This window comes from Mercurialis annua, linkage group LG2 (assembly GCF_937616625.2).
Source record: "Mercurialis annua linkage group LG2, ddMerAnnu1.2, whole genome shotgun sequence".
Taxonomy (NCBI): Eukaryota; Viridiplantae; Streptophyta; class Magnoliopsida; order Malpighiales; family Euphorbiaceae; genus Mercurialis; species Mercurialis annua.
This window is the reverse complement of record NC_065571.1, coordinates 29571879-29579474: the sequence shown is the minus strand read 5'-3', so window position 1 is coordinate 29579474 and position 7596 is coordinate 29571879. Positions and strand designations below refer to the sequence as shown.

Below are 7596 nucleotides of genomic sequence, written 5' to 3'. Positions count from 1 at the left end.
TTCGATCTATATGACCTACGGGCAGTACAAAGTACACCTCTTCCGTAGAGGCAGGTAGTAACCTAACCTTTATGAGTCTGTTCAAGGGGGGAGCCTCTTATGGAAAGATCTTCGTGCGTGGCGTGATAAGGAATCCTAGAAAAGATCTCATGAGACCCGCCCACTATTACTACGAAAAAAGCCCTGCCCTTTTCCTTCACTACTAGGGAGAGTAAGCAACCTCTATTAGCGCCGGACCGAATTGATCGTGTCATGTGCAACGTCCATCAATGATAGTTCATTAATGTACATTGATTTAGACTCCTTCCCCCTTCCAAACTACGAATAAGATCGAGAGGAGCCCGAAAGAAAGCCCCCAAACCAAGAACGGAAACGGAAGCCTTTCTATTCACTCCCCATTCTCTCTTAAATAAAGCTCGCCCTAGGCAGTTCGGCCGGGTCTTTCCTTTCCCTGTTGTTCTGTTTCCGCCATGAGAAAGACGCACAGAAGAGGTATGCCCAGCGCGTGGAGGATCCGTTGAGAGTTTCTGTTGTCTCGGTAGGGAACTGTACGATCTTTTCCCCTATTGTATTGAATCAATAAAAAAAGAGGTCAGTACTACGGCCCCCTATTGTTTGATCCAATATTGACCGGGGACGGGGTAGACCCGACTCCCACAGGTCCTTGGTTTGACCTCCCGTAGTGGTCCTTGCTTTTAATAAAGTGGAGCGGGGCCAGTTTCTCGTACTTGCTCAGTGTGCCCCCCTTTCGTCGAGTGCCCCGCCCGGTTCACTGGGCTGTTGGCCTACCAAGCACTTGCCCACTGTTCTTGCCGCCCGCTTGACGGGCGGAGCGCTCGTTAACCTTACTGTTCTCTTTGTTGGGGCCCTCTATTGCTCTAGCCATAAGCTATGGCAGCTCCAGCTGGTAACCACAGGGGCCCGCCCTGCGAGGCCAGAGTGAGCTCCGCAGTCAGCCCCCATTCGAATTTAGGGGGTCTTTCGCTTTTGCCAGATCTAGAGAGATACTACGAGTCCTCCGTCCCAGATTCCATCGCCGCGGCCATCTGGTTCACCGGTACTACCAAAAAGTCTCATGCTTACGTTACTGTTACTGATGGTTTAATTATCTTGGACCACGAAGACCCCGGTCGTGCTTCTGGTTTCCATTCCCATCATCATATTGATGATAAATCTCCTCGTGCTCTGCCATAAGAACTTGGAGTCTGTATCATGGTGAAGGTAAGGTAACGCTGTGATTCTTGCTCAAAAAATAGACCGAACGCGTTCGAGTTATTGGCTCGTCCGAACCGGCAGCATTCATGAGTCGCTCGTTCAACTGTCCCTCGGAGACACGGTCGAGAAGTACCATGCATGGTTACCCCCCGTCCTTTCTTTCTCTCGGTTCCACCCAGCAAGATACGGCTCAGACAAAAAACGTGAGCGCCCCTCTGCAAGCCTTATTTTTTTAGTAAAGTCAAGCTTTGGCTCTCTAATAAAGACTAAAGAAATGGATCAAAAAAAGGGGGACTTCCGCAACGGGCTATGCCACCCAAACCAACTGAGGGAAGTTGCATCCGTCCCATCGCAAGCACCTACAATGTCATGATCACATTGGTTTACCCTTTTTTCTTTGGTAGTTCAACGGACGGTCGCCCCTCCAACAAGAAAAGGTAGAAATATGGAAACTTCTCTGCCATTTAAATTGGAGAATTTATGGAGGAAATCGGGTTTTAAATTTCCAGAAACCACACGATTATATAGCCAAAGGGAATAGGCCGCGTCTAAAATCATCCCAAGCGCTGCTAATGTGGCTACTAAGCTATTTTTTTGGAAAGCTCCTACTGAGATGAGAAATTCCCCAATAAAGCTGCTAGTACCAGGTGAACTCATATTAGCCAAAGTAGAAGAGAAAAAAATGGTAGAGAGATTCGGCATGGTGCTCACTAAACCTCCCTACTATCTAACAAGTCGAGTCTTATGTCGGTCATAAAGAACACCAACACATAGAAAAAGGGCTGAAGAAACCAGTCCATGACTTAACATCGGTAGAATGCTACCTCCAATTCCCTGTATGTTCGATAGAGCCAAAGATTCCCCCCACTGATCAGAGTACGCCGATTACCCCCCGGACCGTACAAGATAGTTACCATCTATCATACGGCTTTCTAACTTCACTTCTTTTTTTTCATTCCGTTCTGTCGATCGATGGTAGTATAAGAGATCTGTAACCCCCCGAAGTTATTTATATAATGGTTCCTGCTTCCCAACAATAGTTAGCATGTATCTCCCCGGGTCATACTTGAGTATCACATCGTAGACCCCACCCCAACTCTATCTTCCTTATCAGTGAACCGGAACATAGTGCATAGGTACTCTTCAATGCAGCGGCGACGTGATATACTACGATCACGTACAGAAGCCCTTCGGCTCGGCAATATGGAACCTCTCAACAGCTCTCGTTCTTTTATGAGGTCCTATCGGGATAGGTTGGCCCAAGCCTTTCCCTTCCCCCCGACCGAGTAGTAGTTCCCCATGGCTGAAAAAGAGGAGTTTAGGCCGTAAAAGAAAGCACCGGCCCCCATTCTCCCCCTCCACTGGGATTTTGCTTTCCTTATCTACGTGCGCACTGCGTCAGCACTGGCGAAAAAAGGGTCGGCTTTACTGAAGAAGAAGGGGCGGGCCCTTCGGGTGTCCTATTTTGGCCGAGTTTACCGTACTTCCGGCCCTTATGTTACGCGACCGTAATATTTTGTTACGTTCCACCGCTGTTACGCCAGAAAGAAAAGGTTTCACACGAGCTCTCGTTCTGCGGCGTGATGGCAGGACCGATAGGAGATTGGCTCCGGGTGTAGATAGGGTAAAATCTGCAGGGGTTATGAAAAGATATAGGCCCCTTCTCTTTTGGATGAATGGGGTGGTTTAGACGGCGCTTTCCGATCTACGGTCCCTCGGAGCAAAGGGTTAGGCAGGTAGTATGGGCCCTCTGACTTCCATCTATGTGCTGTGCGGCTACCACGAAGCGAATGAAGGGAAGCTGTTCGAGCTTTCTCCGCTAGAGAGTAGAGAAGGGGAGAAGCGACTCGTCTACGAATCTTCGCTTCCGGGACGAAGCCAAGCCTAAAAGATCGACTTGGCACGGGGGCCAAGCATTCTGAGCTGGAAGGAAGCAAGCGGAGGCATTACGGGCCGACTACAAGAAGCGAAGCTTCGTAGACTCGACAAGTCGCTTATAGAATGCCTACTACTAAGTGAAGACCTTCTACTTCATTTAATAAGGGAAGGGGGGAGGTTCGCTTTGCTTAGGGAGCTTTATAAGGCCGACCCCTACATAAGCTGCTGGCGGAGAAAGCTCGAAGAGCTTACGGGTGAGCTTACGCTTACTCTCAGCCTCTTTGATTGGTAGGCGGGAGGGCTAAGCCCTCTACTTAAGATTCCATTCATAAGGCTCATTTTTTCTTGTTGTGACGCTTTGGTTAGGCCGACTACTATAGGATACTTTTAGCTTCTATAGTGACCTTTCTACTTTGGTGTAGTTGTAGTTTGTATTGTTACTGAATGAATACATCAAACAAAGGCGAGCAGTATAAGCCCTTTTCCGGCCTGGGAAAAGCAGCGAACTCTATAAGCGTTGGCCTTGTTCACCTTTGGACACGAAGACTATTCCGTTATCAGCGGAAAGCCGCCTTAGAGATTGAACGTCGACTTATCTTATTACCGTTCAAGCTAAGACAGCGCTGATAGCTTGTAGTGAACAGCCCCCTTATGAAAGCAAGCAAAAGCAGCCTTTGGTGCTTAATTAAGGTTTGGAAGAATTGCAACTATGATAGAAAGCCGTTTGCTTCTTGCCAAAGCCTTCGCCTTTTTTTTTAATCAAAGTAGGTCACGACTCTTGTATTTTTATTTGATTCGGTCGGGGGAAGCTAGCGCTTATACGAGAGCTCCGCTTCCTCGTCTTTCTTCTGGCAAAGCTTCTACTTTGCTTCCTTCTCTCGTGCTTGCTTGCGCGAAGGCTTAAAGTCCTTTTCGCTAAGTCCAAAAGCTTCCGAATAAAGGGAAAGATCTGATCCAAGAGAAATCCCGCTTATTGAGCGCAGCTGATATGCGGCTAGGGCTAGGCGATCATATCATGCCATAAAAGACTTATATATGTGAGATAGATCCCCTAGATATAGAGATAGAATAGATGTTCATGGAATTATTCGATTGATTCTTAGTTTTGGGGCTGAAAAAGCTCGTCGACCCAAATGAATCATTCTTCTGGCGCCCCCGCCCCGAAACTGACGCACAGGGCCCATTCGCTTCGTGCGCGGGAAGGCAAGGAAGTTCAGTTCATGAGACCGCGGCAGAGTGGAGCAGCCGCGACACGAAGTTCCTTACCTTAACTGGATCTCGCTGGTGCCACCTAAACGGTAGGTAGGCGGCGGATGTGTGACGTTTGGAGTTGTCGTTCGTGCACCTGTCCCCAATGGAAGAATGAGTGATCCGTTCCCCTGCGGATCATGGCCTTACCACTCGGTCCCCGATGGCCGGCGGGGGATTCGGTCTAGCAGCTCACGTTCGTTTGCGCTGCGCGTTCCCGCTGGACTGGACACGTGTTAGCTGTAGGAAGTATGGTTCCGAAAGTGACTTCGGTTCGCCAGTTCAGGCTCAACTCCTCGCTTTACGTTAGCGGACCTACAGGTCGGGCCGGGGCTCTGCGCTCTTTCTTTCTGTGTGGGACGATGCCGGGGAGAGAAAGGAATGCGTCGAGGCGGCGAACAACAACAAGACAACTACATTTTTTCTTTTCCCTCTATGAGATGAGCCCAGTGCATTGGACCGATGGATAAGAGAACTGAGCTGGCCCAAAAAGCGCTTAGGCGCTCTACGTAGGATGTAGACTCCATCAGATATGCAGCTGATGGATCAAAAAAAGAAAGTTCTCTCATCAATAGATAGAAATAGGAGATTTCCCCTTATTATTGATAGATTCCCCCTCTATCCATTCCTACTCTTTTGATATATCAGAAGAGATCAGCACTACCGTCCCGGGGCGCTAAGGGGCTTTTTGTTTTTGGAACAGACGGCAGTCTTTTGCTGACGCCTCGAATCAAGCTTTTATTGCGACATGCTATGTTTTCTCCCCCATTGCTAGTAGGTTGATGGGTCGCACGCCCGGCACACATGTTTTGGCCTTGTGTGTCCATAACTAAAAATAGGTGACCTAACGGCCGCCGCCCGACTAAACATACCAATAGTCACCAGATTCATATGGGCTACTGAGGAGTAAGCAATGATCTTCGTAAGATCGATGTGTCTTGAAGTGGTCAAGGAAGTATATATTATAGCAATCGCGCTTGGAGTATAAATAAAAGGAGTAGAAGAAAGTGTCGGTTCGGGAAACATGGGTATTGAAAATCTTAAAAAGCCGTAGGTTCCCAATTTTAAAGGAATTCTTGCCGTAGGTGCCTCTACATGAGCTTCGGGTAACCAAATATGAACTGGTACCATAGGCACTTTGACGGCAAAAGAGGCGAAAGAAGCAATCCATAGAAAGATTTGGCGCCGCTCACTAAATTCTGTGGTTAATGATATTTGTAAATCGGTGGTTCCTGTTTGGAGAAGAATCAAGAGAATAGCTAATAGCATAAAAACCTGATCCAAGTAAAGTATAAAGGAAAAAGTGATATGCTGCCTTGATCTTTCTATGTCTCGAACCCCATACCCCTATAATAATGGTAGAGTAAGGGGTGGCCCCAAAGCGGAATTTATTGACCGGTGGTGGTTGGTCGAAGCTCCAGTAGGTAGCCCACTCCCTTCTCAGGGAACCGTACGTGAGACTTCCGCATCATACGGCTCTGTCCCGAGCTTCCGTCGTCGGCCCTTGTCATTAGACCACTATCTATGCATGTATTTTCAGCCTGGGACTCTCAAATCTTTTGCTTCTCGGGTAGTGGCGAACAATGCAGCTTGCGTTGCGGGAGATGCCCGCCCGTAGGGCCCGGCCTGCTTCTCGCCCGAACGAACCGCTCACTAGCTAGCCGGGCTAGTGAGGGCCCTATCTGGAGACATACGGAAAACCATGCCTTTCGAACCGAACGCAAGGCCCGTCTTCAAAATGAAAAGAAAAGGCTCGTTGGGAAGAAAGATAGAGTGCGGCCTGTAGAGCACATGTAACGCACAGTCGGGTTGCTCACGCAGCGGATCTCTCTCTATAGATAGAGAGAGGGAGATGTGAAAGGAAGAGCCTTATTGGCCACCCCCCCGACTTACGGCCTTTACGCTACTACTACTGTGATGTGAGCGGTTCAAATTGGTTTGATCTTTCCCAATTTTCCTGGCCGGAACTTGTACGCAGCACTTATACGGAGGTGCATGCATAAAGGTTTGGAACTCTTTTCTTATCTGAATCTTAAGAACAGAACCCTACCCTATTCTCGAACCCTCTGCCGAACTTAACCCCGCCCCCGCATTTCCTTTTGAAGAGGGCCAAAGAAAGGTCTCCGCCTGCTGCCAACAGTCTTTCTTCGGAATCTGACTGAACGGGTCGATCCTCCTATCCCCCTTGTTTTAGAAACTTATCCTAAGGTCTCCTCGCCAAGAGCTCCCCGGCGACGACAGAGGAACCAACCCGTCTGCTATGGCGGGGCGCTTTTTTTTTTCACAATAAGACCTGCACGATTATCCCTACCCTCGGTAGCTTACGAGTTTACGTCCATCCCTGGTCGGGTACAGTTTCCTTTCGATTTATCCCTTGTAGCCGTTACCCGAATTCCCGCAAGTGTGTCCACACCCCCCAAACTGACTTGACGAGGAATCCATTCTCGCGAACAAACACAACCCCTACACACACCTAGGAGCACCCCTTCCTGCATATCCATACAAGACCTGAGTAGGCGGGTCGAGGTCCTACGAGGTACACACTACTCAGAGTACCCTCCCAAAAGGAAAAAGATGTGTCTGTCAGGTTCGGTTCTTCTTTGTTGGGTTGGGCGGGTTCGACCAGAAATGCTATGCTTACACACAAGACTACCCCTCTTCCCGAAAGCTTTGCTGCGACTACTTTACGACGACGGACGACCGCCCGTAGGGGGTTTACTGCACAAGGCCCCTGCAGAGGAAAAGTGTTTTCCCAGCGAGTAGAAGATGCTCAGCTCCGCACAACATAGGGATTAGCACACTTTCGGGAAGAACATAGAATAGTAGAGGATCCGGCATGCGGAACACGGCGATCATTAGAAATTCACGAATTAGAGATGTTGTAATATACTCTTTCCCATAACTTCTCATACCAGACCAACCCACTGAAATGCAAATAGGGATCAGAAATGTGGTCAATATCACGAAGAATAAAGAAAGACCGTCTATACCCAAATAAAAATGGATGTTCTCATAAGGAAGCCATCGAAGGCTTCCACAAATTGAGATTTGGCCGTAGAAGGATTGAATTGTATCCGAAGAACAGGGGAATACAAAAAAGTAATGAGAGAGGCACACAGACCAATCAATCGTATCGGTCGTATTCTTGAATTTGGAATGAAAAGAGGAGTAATGCTTCCAAGCACGGGACAGAGAATAAGACCACTTAGATCAGAATAGCATTCACAGAAATGTTCTAACATAGAGTAGAATCGA

The 7596-nt window shown here is 48.3% G+C and overlaps 1 pseudogene; it reads right to left on the bottom strand.

Annotated features, from left to right (window-relative positions):
* Positions 1–4985: 4985 nt before the first annotated feature.
* LOC126667133 (NADH-ubiquinone oxidoreductase chain 4-like) overlaps positions 4986–7596 on the bottom strand; it is a 2867-nt pseudogene continuing 256 nt past the window's right edge.